Source organism: Melospiza georgiana, chromosome 2, assembly GCF_028018845.1.
Source record: "Melospiza georgiana isolate bMelGeo1 chromosome 2, bMelGeo1.pri, whole genome shotgun sequence".
NCBI classification, from domain to species: domain Eukaryota; kingdom Metazoa; phylum Chordata; class Aves; order Passeriformes; family Passerellidae; genus Melospiza; species Melospiza georgiana.
The window spans coordinates 1,900,290-1,919,385 of NC_080431.1; positions in this window are offsets into that span (position 1 = coordinate 1,900,290).

Genomic DNA, 19,096 nt, shown 5'->3' on the forward strand with positions numbered 1-19,096 from the left:
AGTTTCCATTTTGTGGAAAAAAAGATCCTCCTACTTCAAGTAAAGACTTTATATCCAATTATGTAGAAGAGGAACTACTTTTAACAATACCACTTCATGAACAAGACACACCTCTATAGTTATGCACAGAGTTTAAGGGGATGGGATTTCCCTCTGTATAAATAATGTTAGGAGGCTAAAAAGATTTTAAAATATGAGGAACCATCAAGACATTGTTTCTAGAGGTTCCCTGAGAAGCTACACTAAATTCAGACTGGGGCTTTAAAAATTCTGTGGGTATTCTTCCTCTTCCCAAGTAAGGTCTCAGCTCTCATTTGCTTTTTCCTAAATGTTCTGAAGAAGGCTGGCTCTAAATCTTCCTATCTCAAGGCTCCTGAATTGATATCAGAGCTTAAAACCCAGAAATTCCCCTAATACGGTTTTGATAGCATAGGCCCATAGCATAGGCATGCTTTAATCACTGAAATCTTTCTGTACATTTAAAAGGAATTTAAATGTACATTCACCCAGGTCTGATAAGCAAATCCAAGTAGTCTCTTCACAGGCAATTTCAGCTGCCTCGATGGAGAGATAACAGAATGGGGAGGTAGGAATCAGCTCATTCAAGAGACAATGGGCTGCAGACGTAAGACAAACACTAATCCAAAGTGCAGCAACGTAGTGGAAAGTCATAATAGATCCTGAATAACTTCCTTTTCCTCCCACACATCCAGGAGCTGAGAAAATATTGAGGGAAAGATGAGAAAATTCAGTCATTTCTCTTGAGTGTGGAGCCAAGCCTGTCTGCCCCTTGTCTCCCTCCTCCCAGTGGAAAAAAGCTCTGTGACCATCTCCTCTGCAGAACTGGGGAGCATGAATCACTGCTGTTGAATAATTCCCCTACCCAGACGTTTCTAAAAGGTTGCCAGCTTTGTGATTCTTTTACTGCCCTGCCTCCAGCGATTCCTGTACCTGTGAGAGAGAAGGAAACAACTGTGCTGCATCTGCCGGTGACTTATACAAGAGTCAGAGCTTAGCTGGGAAAATAAGGCAACCCATTCCTGCACGGTTTGTGCAGTCATTTAGGATCCCAACCAGCTACCTCTGCAGCTTCCTGCAGAAAAGGAAGCAGATTATCCCCTGGTCTGGCACAGACTGGATTTTATGGAGGGTAAACTCACAAACAAGGAAAGAAGACACTCTACCTTCCTTCACCACCTGTCGCTGTTGTGTTTGTACTCCTTGTTGAAACATTGCACCTCACACTGTACTCACCACCTGGCTGTGTTGCAAGCCCCATAAAGTAATAAAAAAAGTGGTTTTCAGAAACAGGATAATGACTTTCAAACACAGGATGGTGACACAAATTTCAAAAATAGGACTGTCCCTTTTTGAAAGCCCTTGACTGAGCATCTTTTTCCTACAAGGTTTTGCAGGCAGTGACACCATGGAGCTAAGAATGGAAATAGCCACAATAGTGGTTACAGCTGTGTGAGTGCTTCCCAATCCCATTCACACGGAAATCTGCTGCCTTTCTGGGGGATGAGCCTCATTCACACTCCTCAAGACAAAAGTGAGTAAAGAGGGACCCCTTGGTGAAGGGTCACCTCGTCCTGAGAAGTGCTATGACATCCTTCATGCATGATTCTGCCAGGAAAAGAGGGAGAAGTGGAGTTCAAACCATCTAGGGAAGAGAAAACTGGGGGAAACACCAAAGATTTTTGTTCAGCTCCTCAAAAAATGGTTGAGCAGCCTTTGAACTGTGGATTTGTATTTGGGGTGTGCTCAAATACACTTCATTGGAACATGCAGAATTCACAACACATCCTTATGAAATCTGAGCCTCTAAAAACTGGTGAAAGTCATGCAGATTTTCCCAGGGATCTTTTGTTCTGTCTCAGGAAAGGGAATATCCTTTCCACCCTCCATGTGCTGTACCTACATCCGACATCCTGCCCTCATAAAAAAGCCCAGAGTGGGGAAAGACTACACCTAGAGTAGGAAATTAAATCATGCCCAGGCCTATTCCTGGGCACTGGTGATGTGTTCATGGAATTAAACTGCAGGACCAGTCAGTGACTTTTTGGCCTTCACTCTCCCAAAGGACTCCTGGTTTAAGCAGGGCACATTGAAAAGCTCAAAAGCTCAATGAAATCAGCTTTTTCCATTTCAGAAAAGTCATGGTGGAAAAACTGTATGAAGCTGAGGTCTGAACAGCCACCTTAGAACTTCATTGCCGTGTGCAATTTCATGTGTAGGTCAAATATGCCCACAGTTGTAAATCCTGTGTTATTATCTTTACATGACAGGTGGGAAATTGATAATCTAAAAAGATTATCAGGGAACATGTCACCCTGAAATAGCCCTGTAAATCTAACAGGCTGGCCAAGGCTGAACAGGAAGGAAAGTGATGAAGCAGGTTAGTGGACAAAGATGTCCTGAGTGCCTGATTGTCACTATGATCAATGGACTGTCCTCCCTTCCCTTCAGTGCCACTGCATTGATGCTATGCAAAAAGTTTAAACTATGCAAAGACTACGCAAACAAATGAAAAGAGACAAATCTAGTAAGAATTGAAAATCAAGATGTATGCTTCTGAAAAACACATGCTCTTCTGCTTGATTACGCTAATTATAATGGGAATCAGAATGTAGGTTATTTAAACCCTTCACAGGAGTGACAGCAAAGATATTTGGTTAGTGCAGCTAAGGCAAACAATAATAATAATTGAAGAAATACCTTGTGCACCTGCTGATCTCACATACCAGATGTCCTGCCTTTCATATAACAGAAAATAAAAATGCAGGTTTAACATACTGTCATATTTCTCAGATAATCTCAAGTCTACAAAATACAAAGATTAATGATAGGTAAAGACCAGCATCAGACTATTCTGCATTCCCAAAATTTCAGATAATGACAATTTATAGTGAGAAAGAACTAGAGAGCACATTATGTTTTATTCTTAATGAAACACCAATCTGCTGACTTGGAGGATCTGGATATCTCTCCACAGGGAATATTCGAAGGAACAATAGGGAAAATGTGAATTTGCTATCAAGTGCAGTTATCCAGGGAGCTGCACAAAATCACATTACCATGCAGCACCTATGAGGAGGGGACTGCCAGAACAGCAAACTAAGCCTCACTCAGCTTTGGATCAACACAATATTTGAAGTTTGCCAGTTTCTTTGGCAATTCAGGGATGTTAGGAAAAGATATCCTTTGAACAAGAATGTTTAGAACATGTACACATCAGGATCCAGTGTTTGCAATCCTAATTTCACATATATCAAGAAAAAAAGTCTAGAAAATTTCCAGTATGTACTAAAATTTCCTGGCAAATTGCTATTGAAAGTGCTGAGGAGCAATGATAGGACTATCCCAATGAAATGCTTTAATCCTGTATTTCATCTGTATTTCCTACACATTTACTTTTGAATTTTAATAATTCCAATTTGTAATTCAGTACAACAGAGGGGAGAGATACACTTGAAAATTGTCCAGAAGAACAGATATACAGCAGACGTTTTGGGCTTTAATAAAATAATAGAGAGACCTGCCAAAATTACCAGGCATGTGGGGTTTATTCCTGAACAGCAAAGACAGCTTCAAGAATTTTAAAGCCTTTCTGAAGGGCTGAAAAATGCAAATCCATGAAGAAGTGAAGTACCAACATTGTTTGATCAAAAGGAATTGGTACCAGAAAGTTCAACACTCACAGATAACATGCAAACCTCAGCCTTCATAACAAGGCAAAGTGGATTCTAGAAAGAGGGATGATGGAGAAGGGGGACAGTTTGCTGAATTTCCCCTCTTGCTTTCTGCACCCTGATTTTTACCAGTGCCACCCTTTGCAATCTTGGCAGGTATGTGCTCTGAAAGTCCCTCTGTGCCCCCTCAAGGCAAAACTAAAATTAAACTGAGAATGAAATCTCTCTGAAATCAAGAGGGTTGTTTCTATTTAAGTTAACAGCTGGTAAGCAGCAGCATGGCTAGCACATCTTGATCATGCTAACTTATTTTTTACTACGTGAGTCCCACAAATACAGCTAGATTTTATAGTTTATTACTTGATTAACCATCTAAACTTCTCAATTTATCTTATTTTCTATCAGAGTACATTGTAGTCCAGTGTCCAAGCCTTTGTTATCCAAGTTTCTGCACTGCTCAAAATGTAGTCATATCACTACAAGATATTTATGGAATTTTACTCATTCAAAGCTGAATTCCCCCTACACTTCTGGCGCTCTGCTGCCTCATTTCACAATTCTCAACAGCCTGTGTGCCTCCTGGTGGATTATTGATTTTGCTGTTTCTGGGCAGAGTTTTGCTGGGCAGAGAGATTCCTCTAACTTAATATTTAAAAAATCATTGGTCATTTTTATGATCCATTAACAAATTCTGCAGCATTGAACTAGTTAATTTTAATGGCTCTTTTAAAATTGCATGTTTCATTACTCCCAGTGTCTTTCTCATATAGTATTATTTATTCTAACCAATATTTACTTAAACTCTTGCCATTAGCTATCTTGTAAACATGGACAGAACACTTGTTATTCATCTCACATGAATTTAAAAATAAGGATTTATATTAAATGGCTATTTAAACAATATTAGATGAATCCAGGAACATCTTCCAAGTACTCTATGGACAAACAGATTTATAAGGTGAAAACTGGAGAGCACAATGCACCTCTTACAGCCAAAAATTCTATCTCAAACCAGATGGATGAAGGAACCTCATTCATAAGCCAATAATCTTTTTATTGCCATAGTTAAGAATTGTGTCTCCCCAGTTTACAGTCAAGAGCTCCAGAGTTGCACTGCTCTATTTTGGTCCTCTCCCACTTTTTGATTTTAGATGCTCTCATGGTTCAATCACTCCTGTTATATTCAGCGTTTCTTTGACTATTATGTTGGTTTTTTGCTGTAGCTGTGACTTCTTACTCCTGGCTGCATGCCAGGAAGGGATGGAAGATGGAGAGGTGGCACTTTTTGATATTGCTGATATGGCTGAACAGACTTCCTGAGGGCCAGGCAAAGACCTAGGAGCTGACTGGGTTTTTAAAGAAAATGCTGGGTTAATATTATTCTCTTAAAGATTCTCTCTTATAATCCACACAAATTTTGATCTTTTAATATCTATACGGATATAATACACCTGTCACTTGGTACCTTTAATACACAGAAATTACACTAAATATTAATTCTATATTATTCCCTATTCTTTCAAACTTCCACACAGGTCAAAGTCACCCCTACAGATACTTGTTATTATTTCCAGTCTGTTATTTTGATGGATAAACTGATTTCCCAATTGATCCCCCTCAATGGACAAACCAAAAAACCATAAACCCCAAAAGACAGAATTTGAAGATTGAAGAGCAATTGAATTGGACATTTGGACACCAACAGAATTTTTGAAGTGATTCATGGTGTCTTCAAATGGGCAGATCATCAAATCAGAACCTTATGGTTTCACTCAGAGCTTTGGATTCATATTAAGAGGTATTCATATTTATAGATATTCACATTATATGTACATAACTCTTACAGAAATCCAAACAGCACAGCCTTTCTGAAACCTCAGAGCACTAATCCAGGAACATGTTATAAAAAACAACTTGACCTGGATTTCCCTTGGAGAATTCAGCTTTTGTTTATGCCTCTGATTCTTTGCCTTTTGAACTGGTATTAGTAAACATATTGGACTCTTTCGAAGGCTTTTCAGATTTTCCTCCTTCCCTTCACAGCATCTCAGACTGGAGAAGGCTGAAAGGAACCTCTGGAGATTTACTCCCAGCAGAAAAGGCCTGTTCCCCATTTGCCTTTTAATACCTCCACAAAATGCAAACTCCAGTAGCTCTCTGGGGAACCTCTTGGACTGTTTGTCCGCTCTTACAGTAAAATGGTGCTTGGCTGTGTTCAGAGGGAATTTCTGGGCTTTCATTTGCATCCATTGCCTCGTTTATCCCTGTCTCAGGCAGGGCTGAGGTCTCATTCCCACATTAACCCCCATACAGAATATAATTTTTGTGCTCTTTCCTAGGTTCATTCCTCTAAGCCAACACGTACTGGGAGGACCAGAAGTGAACACTTGACTCCAGGTAACTCTTTTCCCTGGAACAATAATTCTGTTGGCAGCAGCTCCTGGTCCTGATAAGGTTATTTTAATTCTTCGTATTCCAGTGCAACCAACAGTCCTGACTGGATCACTGTTGCTCAAAGGGAAAAAACCTGAAGAATCTTAATTTAGTAGCTTGACATTCTTATTCTGCATCAAGATCCCAATGTTCAACTCCCAACTTGCAAGTGCAGGCAAAATATGCTTTTATCTATAGAAAAATAGGGTGTAGTCTGGAGAAGCTGAGTAATTCACTGATGATCAGTCTTGGCTACAGTGATGAATATTTATTGTTTTCCCTTAATAACTGTTTTTAAATAATGTCCTTGCTTTTGATGATTTAGATCTAAAAAGAACTCAACTGCTTTCACTTCACTTATTAATGATGGACAACAGTTGTTTCAAAAATTATTCTACTGCTTTACTCAGTTCTGAGATTATGGGCACCCTGTTCATACACCTCCAAAAATTCCCCCTTTCTCATTAGGAGTTTTCACATGACTAAAATAAAATACTGGTGAATCAGAGCTCCTCTCCTCTGTCTGCACAGTTTTTGATATACTCAGTCTGTACAGAAAGCATTTTAATTATGAAGTTTAAGTCCTGCCTTTCCAGAATTCACTGCTCCCTTAGGTGCTTGTGTTTCTTAATATATACTTGTTAAATTAATTTGTTTTCCACAGAGAAAACACTTCCATATTTCCATCGTGTTTAGAAAAAGAGAGTTGTCCACTAAGAACTCTGCAGAAGGGTAGGGCTGGTTTTGACAGTGCCCTTTTAAAATCCTCACCTAGACACAGCTCCTTCACAGAATCTGTATTCTAAAAGCAGAATTAAAACTGCTGTTTCCTATCTCACCTGATACCTGTTTCTTTTCCCTCTCAGTAACAAGTTCAGGAGACATAAATATCTCTCCAAAATATTAATGCAGGAGCAAAACAAGAAAAATCTCTGGCCATCAGATAATCTCCACAACTTTCTGCTTTTATTTTCTGCCAAATAAAGGACATTATGTAAGGGTATGTTTCAATATCTTAGCCTCTCTAGGAGGAGAACTCCACAAGATGAGTCAAAAACTTTGGAAACTTTTTGAAAGGTTTCCAAAGAGGAAAAAAAAAAAAGAGCAACAGCAGCATTCAGGTAGGTCTTGCATGCTCTCATACCCACTGCAAACAGGATTACACAGATACTGGCTCAATATCTTTTTTTTAATTAAATATTTTAAAAGTTCTGAACAGCTCTTGGGCTGGAGAACTTATTATCACTTAGTACTAACGAAGAAAGGCTTGTTTCAATTTTAATTAAGGTTTGGTTTGGGTCCTTTTGTTGGATTTTTCTTACACCACGAAGATGTGCACCTCCTAATTCTAAACACTTATTCAATGAGGCCCTTAAATATCTGCTTTGTTTTAAGTGGGTACTTAGAGGCTTTCTCAAATAAGACTAGGTCCTAAATGATTAGGCACATGCCAAAATAAACTCAGAAATGTGTAAGCTGGAATCATGTATTTGGTTTAGCTTTTCAGCACAACGCATGGAATGAAGAAAATGCTTCTCCTTTTTTGGCTCCACTCAAGTCCAACTGCCCAACACCTGAGGCTAGAGCTGCTTTACTTTTCCCATCAATTTACCCAAAGGATTTTTCTGGACACTCCTCATCTCCCAGTTTTTTACCCCAGAGCAGCTACAGCCTAAACTTCCTATGGAGGGATGGAATCCTTTTGCCCCAAACATGGATTTTTTCCTTCCACTGCGGAGCAAAGGCCTTGTTAGGCCTGGCTTTGGCTGCAAACCCAAAACTGTGGGTTTGAAGTGAGGAGAGGATGATCAAAGAGCCAGGTTCTGATGAAAGGGAAAGCTATTTGTTATTTTCAGCCTTCCTGGGCTGGTTTTTCCAGATTCCACCAGGGAGCACTACGTCTGGCAGGGCTGATTAGACACTCAGGCTGACACTGGAGATCCTGCAATTCCTTGCTACCTACACTTCTTGCTATTTAAATCTAAAAGATTTCAGAGCAGGAACGGAACAGGACAAACGTTTCAATCTCCATATATCCCTTACCTCTATCTTTGCAGGTGGAAATTTCAGTTCTAGTGGCTGCTGTGAATACAATGTTTTGTTTGGGATTTTTTTAAAAATCATAAATCATGTCAGTAAAATGCTTTCAGATCTACCTTTCCTAGTCTCGACTCACTGCAGCCCAGAAATATTTTAATATCTATAAAGCACATCAACCTTAAAGAAATAAAAATTGAGACAAGATGTAAAAAAAAAAAAAGGGAAAAAATCATAACAGTGAAATTAAGCCTTAATTTTTCACTAATTCTTTCATGAACATTAACCCTAGTATTTCTCTTGAGATAGTTTTAATTCCAAATATAGGTAATTTATTTTACTACATTTTAATAGTTTTTTAAAGATGAAAAGAATTGCTTTTAGGAACACATAGTCAATGGTGTCCTTTAATTGCCACTGACAAAGAAAAGCTTATAAAACCCAAGGATTATTTGTAACATCTTCCCAAGTATTTTCTAAAACACAATTTCAACGTCTTAGAAGAAAAAGTAATCCAAGATAAAACGAGATTTTGCTTGAGTTTTCCATCTTTTTTCTCAGTCACCTTCCACTGAGCTAAGCCACATTGTTGGTGGGAATTTACATTCACTGGATGTTGCAAAGAAGTCTTGAATTACTTGATTCAAGATAATAAAAAAAAAGCAGATACAGTCCAAATCGCTTTATTTGTTTGACATAAAGAGAAAGGAACTGTATTCATAATTTATAAAATAGGTTTAAATTTCTCTCACAAGGCCATTACAGTTCATAAATGCTCCAAACTCTCTCCTGCTTCAATAACACCCCGTGGCTGTTCTACACATGAAAGTCTCCATGGAAAACACAGGTCTTCATTATTTGGATTCCCATGTGATCCACCCCTCAACTTGGTTTAGAATCTTTTTAAAATACAACAATTGAGAAAAGGAAAAGACAAAAGGTTGTATGTTTTTATCCTGAAATGAAATAAATTTGCATCCACAGCGCTTGGATTCACATCCAAGCTTGAAAAATTCAGAGAGAGCCAGTCAGCCACCTGCAAATACCCACAGCAAACTGCTCTGATTTTTAATTTTCTGAGATCTCAGGAAGAGCCTTAAGTTATCCATGATTAATTTCAAAACTCATGGATAACTTAAGGCTCCCCCTTTCATTTTATAGCTTCTAGTGGCGAACTGCATGAGGTGGGAAAGTGGCAGGCAATGCCCAAGAGCAAGTTATTCTAATCAAGGCACAATAAAATCTAAACTATTAAATATATAAAGCACCGTAAGCATTTAGAAGCATCATAAGAACTACAGTTACCCTTAAAAAGAAATTATTTTCACAACAAGAAGTCCAAAAACCCCCTGAACCCTGTTTAACTGAAAACTGCTCAATTCTAGGGCAGCTACATTCTGTCCTAATTTGTAGAAACTGGAAGAAAATATTAATTCTGCTTCATGAAGTGACTTAGTACTCTTCACTTGATTGCAAATTCTGCAACATTTCAAAGACAATTGTAAAAAAGAAAGTACCACCGGCATTTCTAATTCCACTTTATTTCCTTTTAGGGCTTGGGTAAGGGCCAGGTAGCAGAAAAATTGTGCTTTGCTTGGACTACCATTCCCAAGAAGACCAAAAGGACCTGAGAGAAAAAGGAGTGGCAAGTTCTGGGGAAAGGTGATCACTGATTTAACTTCCAAAAGCTGTGGGAGCTCTCCCTTTCAGAGTAAGAAAACTCTGCCTAACTCCTCTCTCTTTTTAAAGAACAGTTCGGGAAAATAACTACTGCCATTAGCAACAGAGTTTTTAATGCACCAAAACCCAAAAAAACTAAACGGGAAAGAAAATTAACTTACTCAGAAGACGTAAAACACTTGAGGATATTTGTGATGGAAAAATTTTAGTCAGCACAATTTTTATGGAATTTCACTCATGGTTTGTGATATAAAAAGCACCTGAAGGCCCCAGACCTGATTCTTAACTACCACCTGTGGGGTGTGGACAGAGAATAATGGAAAGGAGTTAAGGGAAAAGGTTATTCATACTGCCAGTAGTCAGCCTTGGACTGGATCAAGAGATAATAGAAAATACAGTGGTAAAAGAGAAACCAACAGCTGTATTCTGGGAAAAGCCTAAGGAAAACAAACGTCAGAAAAAGAGGAAAAAAAAATTACACCAGTGAGAACAGGGAATTCTGTCAGTGATATCTTGGAAGAAAGTGAAAATGCGGAAGCGGTGAAGCCACCGTGAGGTTACAGCTCTCTGGAAACATCCGTGTCTGCTTTGGCCTGGCTTTCCTTGTCAAGTCCTTCTCCAGAGGGAGGGGAGCTCCTCCCTGCTCCCATCTGCGGCTTTGGACCGACCCTTCCGAGGAAACGCTCAGAGCTGCGGCTCCGAAACCCTGCAGGGAGGAGAGATCTGCGCCTCAGCTCTGCCGTGCCCATGGCGTGAGGCGTCCCAGCCAGCAGCCACCCTCCTGTCAAGGGCAAATTACAGCAGTCTCAAAACACAACTGGTTTATGCTGGTTAAATGTTGCAGGAAACAGCTGGAAAACAACCCACTGAAGCTCTGCCTTGTTCCTGTTGCTGCCTGATTCTCCTCACCTTTTTGCTGGGAGACAGGAGTGCTTTCAGCCCCAGCTGTTCCCTGGAGTTCAGTGATGACATTTAATTCTCCCAGGAATTATGCAAAAACTATAAATGCTCGCCTTAGATAAGATAAAGATAAGATAAGACTTCAGTCTTACAGAATTTCAGTTCTAAGGCTACTTTAAACCTGACACAAGTGTCATCTTCCAGCTACCAGGCTTCTTCTTGGAAGCTTCCTAAAATTCCAGCCAGAAGGAAAGCCATGCATAGGGGTTTTTCCAAAGCTCTAATGCGTGGTTGCAGTCAGAAAAAAGACATAGCAAAAATAAGAGAATAGAAACGAAAACAGGGACTATTTTTTTCAAATAGATTATATAAAGAAGTAAAAGGAGTATTTCACAAAACTCATCCCAAGTAATAGAATTGTCAGTATTTCAAAGAGGCAAACAACCAGAGTTTTGGCTCTTTGATCATTAACCTTGGTCATGTTTCATTAAGGCAAAGATCATTATTTCTCAAGGAGTTATTAATGCTTCCAGAGAGAAAGGTACAATAGCTTTATCCAGAACAAGGTGGAAAGGGCTTTTAGCACATACAGAGGCTCAGAGCTGTTTGTAAAACCTCAGCCATGGAAGCAGAAAGGGGATTTAATTTCATTTGGCTGCTTCTGCACAGATCCCCAAACCAATCATTTGTGCCATCCATTTCTCGAAATATCAGTATTTTTCAACTGGGAAGTGATTTTCTGAAAAATAATTGGTTATATACCACTTGAAAACCTAAGCCCAAGCAATTAAAAACTGGGCATACTTTTGATTCAGATAGAAATACTTCAATTCAGAACTGCCAAAATTGTTCCCCACTGCTCACCTAAAGAATGACCCTTTCTTGCCATCACTTCCAGATTATCTTATTATTTCTTTGTCACATGAAATTGTGGCAGACTGGAGAGTTTCTTCTCCAGGGATATTTTTAAAACCCCAGGCAAGCAGATGTTGGTTGGTACAAGTAGCCCACATGATCTAAAACACTTGAGGGTGGTTTTATCTGGTTTTATCTGCCAGAGATTAAGATCTCTCTCTGACAGCCTGCCTGGACATATAAAGAGGATAAGGAATAATGCACATATAAAAGTGTACCAAATGTCAGAGCCAATATTTCCACTGAAAAAGAATTGAGAAACTGGTAATCTAATGGTTCACCAAATGAGAGTTATGTTTCTGTTACCACACAAAAGGTAATGTTCCTAAAGATTTTTTCTCCTCTTCATTTCCACGATCATAGATAAGCCAATGCATTCACAAAAGAAATTAATGCAATATTTTAAATAAATTGTGCACTCGGTGTCATTAACCTGCATGCCTGAGGTGGCCAAATATACAACAGCAAAAAATGTGGCTTTGATTCTACTTACAGACACAGGATATAGTCTGTCTAGACCATCAAATAATGCACCTCTAAAGTGAAAGTTGTACATGTGAGATTGCATCTCTGAAACGAGAACTGCTGCAGGAATATTGGCCAGACAAGGGAAAAATTAGATTCCTTTACACTGTCCTATTTTTTTACCCACCTACTCTTCCAGCCAGACCATTGGAAACCTTAAAAATGGTGAGTTTGCAGTCTATTGGATATGTCAGCTTTTCACAGAACATAAAAATCAGGTACCATCTGCTTTCCTCTAACACCCTGGAAAAATGCAGATTTTTCATGTCATTTGATGACCAAATTATAAGAAAGCAACACAGAACAGAAAATAAATGATCCAATTTGAATCTTAACAACCCACAACAAAGCTACAAACTTACAGACTTAACGTTTGTATAAAACTTCAAATAACTTTTTATGATTTTTCTGTTGTCTCAGCATGATTTTAACAAGCAAGCATGGATCCAGATCCACTGCATCTTGGCCTGGGAGATGTCAGAAATGTGATTAAAATCTTAAATTTAAGGACTCATTTTGTTTTCTCCATTTGTAGTGCAAGGTCATGAGGAAAACCTCTTGTCCCCAGCAGTGCAGCTGATGCCTAAAGCAGCAAAATACACCCAAAGAATCAGAATTCAGGCAATAACATCCAGGAACTCTCTAAAAACCCTGCATTCCCTTCAACATCCTTGTGTTTTATGCATCAGGGAAATAACAGAGGACATGTAGACTTGAGGAAGTGTTTATGCAAGTGGTGCCCTCACCGATCCTGCAGCCAAGACATCATCCCTCAAGAGATCTGTATGGCTGCAACAATTTTTAGCTGCAGAACATATTAATGTGGGCCCACAATAAACATGCTCTCAATGCAAAGATCACCTGCAGCCTGGCCTGCCCATGGCAATAAATCAACATGAAAATCTCTCAGAGGATGTTTGGGGTGCCAAAGAGGTGAGGAAGGGGCTCAGCAAGGATCTAAAGCTCTTCTCAGGGAAAAGGGCGAGCACCTGCCTGTCACAGGCACATCTGGCCAGCAAAAAGGGAAAGAGAGGAGCAGGTTTGAGGCAGGAATGCTGAGGAGGGGCTGACTGGGAGAAAGGAAGGTGAGCAAGGGGTAGCCAGGCAGAGAACACACGAGTTCCTGTGTGTGTCCTGGCAGCAGAGTGAGGAACAACAAAGCTCTGCACACACCAAGCCAAGCCCATGAGCTGCCAAAGATCCTGGACATGTGTCCAGCCTGCAGAGCTGTCTCTCAAAGCCTGTGCTGGATTAGACAAGGCAGGGAAGAAAAGGAAGAGGAAAAAGGAAGAGGGGGGGGAAAAAAGAAGGAAAAACAGAAGGAAAAAGCTGCAACACACCATTTTCAGGCTTTGCAGTTTTTATGCTTTAAACAATCTTGCTCTAAACCCACTGACCTACAACACCTTCAGAAGGATAGCCAGCAGAGTCAAAACATCTGATCTTTAGCAGCCTCTCTAAATAGAAGACAACATGTATACAATGAAGACCATACATGCACTTGATGCAAGATTATCAAATTCAAATTTGGGGAGAAAAGTAGCATAAAAACACATCTTATGTCTCACACCGCCAAAAATACACTCTTTCATAAATGCACACCAATTATTAAATAGTTTTGACACAGCTGCCATTATTGTTAAAATATTAAAGAACATAAGTATTATTTTCAATCCTTTTTCTACTTTATTTTTTTTTCACTGTGAAAACTCAGTTGTTTTAGGACCATGTTTGGGTAGGTTTTGTAGTAAATCAAAGAAATCAGGAGAAATTGAAAGAAATGAAAAGTTATTAAAAAAAAACTGGTATTTCATGAGGGCAGAGGGTGAAATTGCCTTCATCTTTAAGAGATTTACAGAAACTATTTTCTGGCAAGCCATTTTGGCTCAATTCCCCTTTGGGATATCAGCACTGGTAACAGACTGCATGTCTACCATGGGTCTGCAGGAGCTCAGTGAATTCCTCTTAAAATCTGGAGCAAAACCAAGGAAAGTTGGTCCAAAGTAACAGCCCTTATTTTGATGCCTGGAAAAATTAGAGGCTCCCACTCAAGCAAACATTGGGTTGTGTTCCCTAAAAAAATCAGTTTTTGCTGGGAGCATGTGTTTGGTTATAACCCTAATCACATGTTGGACCAGTGGCCAAACCTTTACTCCTACATAAGAGTCAAAATGTTTATTTTTCAGCAAATTCCAGCTGGTCACTGAGGATATTTGATGGATGAGGCCTCTGCCAGTTAATTGACAGAGCACTGCTGGAAAAGCAGTTTACACTTTGGAAAATGAAATGATGCTTCCCAACATTTTTTCAGAAGCCTGTTAACAAAATTGTTTTCAGTTCTTTTCCTGAGAGCACAACTGGAAATGATTGCTGCTCTGATTTCTGATTTATTGTTTATTTGAGGGGGGATAAGGAGAGGATATCTGGGTACCTGAGCAGAAATCAGGTAGACAAGGCTGTACATGGCACCAATCATTAGAGCTGGGTACAAAAGCAGATTGCATAATTACCTCTAGTCAGGATCTAGAGAATTATACAGAGGTGCATTATAGCAAATGTTTCCTTGGCAATGTTGTAATAACGTGTGGGAAACAAAAAGCAAAATATGAGCCAAAGTTCAAACAAAGTGCAGTGAAACAGGCACTTAGAAGTATTCAAGGCTTAGGCCACCTGTGTAAATGACTGGAAATATCTCATTCCCCATTGTATTTGCTTTCTCTTTCCACACCAACTCCCTCTACATCAAGTGGTGACTAATGGTGACAGTCATTAACAGGTTTCTCTGTGCAAATCAACTTGACTTTGTATTTCAGTTGCCCTTCTTCCAAGTGAAGAAGAACACAAGTATCTGGTGGTGTTAAGTTATCCATTCTGGAAACATTCAGCAAAGCAAGCTTTTTGATATTTAATATATATTACTGATGTAAAAACTCTCAACTCTGATTTGTGGATAGGCTGTAAGGTTGGTTTTTTCCCCATATTAAAACAGGGAAAACAATTCACAAGGTACAAGACTGCAAGACCAGACAGATTTTCAGACATCCAGAGAAATCATTAAGGTTTGGAGCATCTCTGTAGCAGCCCTAAAATGAGGAGCACCATTCCCAAATCAAGACAGCTGGCCACAGAGCACTGGGGAAAAAGAGAGGCACATTCAGGGAATAAAAAGCTGGAGGAGATTTCAGCAGGAAAACTGAACCTGTCTGTACTATGCTGGATGGAAATGGTTTAAAAATGCAAAATAAGCCCATAAAACTGCTCAGCTAATCAGAACTACAGCAAGAGCCAAAACAGCCTTAGACATTTCACACTGATGACAGCTCAGGAGGACACAGCAGAGCAATCACCACCCTGCCCAAGCCTGACATTTACAGTCTGGCACATCAGGAACAGTCTCTGAACCAAGCGAAGCCATTCCTGGAAAAGTGCTATTACCTGGAATGTGGGAGAATTAAAGGCGTCTGCTACTGATTTTCAGTCATCCCAACAGAAAAAAGCTGCAATTTGTTTTCAGAATTTACAACTAAACCATGTGGAAAATGTGTCAAGCTCAAGAGAGAGCTGCCCCCCCTAGCTCCCATTTCTTTCATCCTCAGTTTAAGATCCTATTTACCATCAGCAAGGGGCAGACATTAATGACATCTCTAAGCCAAAAAGAAAACCCCCACAATGTGAACACAGAAAAAGTTGGGAAAATTTGTCACCTCCAGGCAATCCCTACAGTACAAAATTACTCACATGCAGTTTGGGGGCCTGGTGTGAAGAAAGCTGAAAGGGTTGTAAACTTTAATTAATCAAATTGGACACCCACAAAGACAGATGTTTGTGACTCATGTGGCCACACTGTGTGCCCATTTCCCCTCTCATTCCATAAAAAAGTAAAGCTAAGTCCATACAAACCATTTATAGAATCCCAACAATCTGGTTAGAACTTTCATTTCTCTACAAGAACAGCACTGAACTTGTGAAAATAAGATAAAAGAATGGCAATGCATAGGTTTTCTATTTCCTAAAGCTTCTTTTGTGCCTGCTAGAGGGGCACAATAGTACGTAATTAAAATACGGGCAAAAACATGGCAGAAGAGTCAGTAATCATAGATGTTTCTGTGGTCACTACCTTTTAGCTTAGGTATTATCAAGGAATCACAGGATGGTTTGGGTTGGAGGGGGTCATAAAGATCATCCAGCTCCACTCCCTGCCATGGGCAGGGACACTTCCCACTGTCCCTGGCTGCTCATAGTCCCACCCAGCCTGGCCTTGGACACTTCCAGGGATGGGACAGCCACAGCTTCTCTATGGCTCTCCAAACCAGTGTCTCATCAAGCTCACTGTGAAGAATTTCTTTCTGATATCTCATCTAAACCCATTTTTTTCTCCCAGTTTGGAGCCATTTTCCCTTGTCCAGTGACCCTGGGAAGCTGCAACAGACACGGCTCCTGTTCTGGGTGATTTAAGATGTCTTGGTCCCCTCAGCCATGTGAAAGCTGCTGTCTATCCACACTCCAACAGTGGGACAAGGAGAGGCAGACACACAGGCACAGACTAAACACAGCAGCTTGGTGAGCACCTGCATGAGTGCAGCTGTCCTCATTTTCCTAAATATAGCTCTTATCAATGTCTGCATCTAATATTGCTGTGGGCCAGTTGATAAGCTGGGTCTGTACCCATGCTGCTCCTTTCTAAGAACACAACTCCACAGGCAGCCCCATCAATTCACACTGTGCCCATCTTTAATCCAGTCATTGCTCAGGGGGGCACAGAGGGAGAGAGGAATGCCACATCCCATTCCCCAGCAGATTACCTCACCAGATCACTGACTCTCTGACTCGCACAAAAACCATAACCACACAAAAATAAACTTTGTTTACAGCAAGCTGCTCCTATACATCTCCTCCTGCTGCCACACATTCCAGCACCATTAATCCTCATCAGGTGAAAGATTCTCTGCTAATACGTGCATTTGGGAGCCAGCCAAACCCAACAAGGTTCATGCCATCAACAATCTCACTGACTTCACCTCATTGCTGGTGAGGACAAACTCCTCTGTGTTTGTCTTGCAACTATGGGTGCTACGAGACAATAGATCTATTTATATTGGTTATAATTAAGGTGCTTATTTAAAAAAACTAAATAAATAAAAAGGAGGCAGACTTATGAGTTGCTAAGGCAGAGGCAGACATTGGAAATTTCTCCACCCAGTAATCCCCTGGACCATTTTAACTTTCTTTTATGAACAATTGTCTACCCTCTCCCAAGAATGTGGGAAACTATCGGGTGATCTCCTTATCTGGAAAAATAAGCTGACAGCAAAATAAGCAATACTCCTTTTCCTGTCTGGGCATTGAGGGTGCCAGAGATGGGCAGAAGTCACTGACATCTACTGCAGATTTATACTTGCAAAATACACAGCAGCATTTAATAGAGACTGAGATAATTTTTAAAAACTATGACAAAGACAGTACCTAGGAATTTTCTGTGGCTCCCAGCTGAGAAGCAATCTACTCCCCTCATGTAAAATCAAGCTCCATGTTGTACAGGTGACATTCTATTAACCATGGCTTCAAAAAATCCATATTCCCCTTACTTGGCTGTTTTCCACAGGACTGGCATAGAAGTAGCACTTGTCATCTATTAAGCTGCCATTTGGGGTTCTCATGTTTATTCTTCTCTGGACAATTTTCTGAGCCTACTCTTAAAAGATCTTTAGAAAACAGGTGCAGGGCTTCCATTTAAACATGGACTTAATGTATTCTTCCTAAACTGAGTTCCATGTGTTTGAAATTATCATTTACTTAAGAAAGGGCAAAATGTGCCAAAGCCAAATTCACAAATCTACACTTTAATTTTTTCACTTTCAGATGAAGACAACAGCTCTGCTCAAGAATGCTCAGCAGTGTGGGAGCTACAGAACAACTGCAGCTCGCCAAAGAAGCTGGATTCCCCGTCTGTGGGAAAATAAAGACTTCTTGGAATTGGTTTCAGCCCAAACAGAAGAAAAAACATAAAAAAAAATAAACACAACAAACCCCCAAATCCTCAAATGCTGGAAACTCATTGGATCTATTACCAATCCAGTAAAATTAAAAAAAGATAAGTTCCATTAAGCCACAGAGGTCCCATGTCACCAGGCCACCCATGACCAACAGCTCCCGAATTTCAGGGAGGACCTGCCAAACCCAGCCATGAGGCAACACTTCCTTTCTTCCTCAGAAAATTTCCAGTGAGCAGCAACAACTGTTCTTGTGAAAGCACGCCCTGGTCTTGGAGAGCAGAGATAATTTGAAAATGAGGAGTAATCAGAGCTTGCTGTTGCCACCAAGACTACCCAGAGCAGGGACTTAGTGCTGCATTAGTATGCTAATTAATTAATATTCAAATTTTTTATCACTGTATAGAAATTAAAATTTTACTTTTTTTCCTAAACATTTTAAGTCTTTAAAAATGTGTTTCAACAAGCCTGTTAACAGGACCAGATTTTTTTATATTGGCTTGGGTGATTCAGACAAAATCCCGTTATTTTACGCAGTAAAATCTCATTGAATCTCCATTAGGAAGTCTAGTGGAAAACCCCACTGGATTATCATTTGACGTCAAATCTGGCACAACACAACCTGGAGATATCTGACTCATGGTGCTGGGAGAGACTTGGAAACTTCCAAGGAGTCTTTCCAGTGTTGAAACCAATTTCACTCCCTGGGAGAGAACAAATCTGAAAACAATTTGCCTCAAGAAACTCTCGGGCGACCCCATTCAGGAAGGGATTGGCTTTCTCTTAAGGAACTGGTTGGGAATTCCCATTTAGGTTTTATGGAGGATGAAAATGGACATTTTGGGGGTTTTGGTAGTTGCAGTTGGTAGTTCCCTACAAATGGGAATTAATAATTTATACTATCAACTCTGGTTATTAAAACCT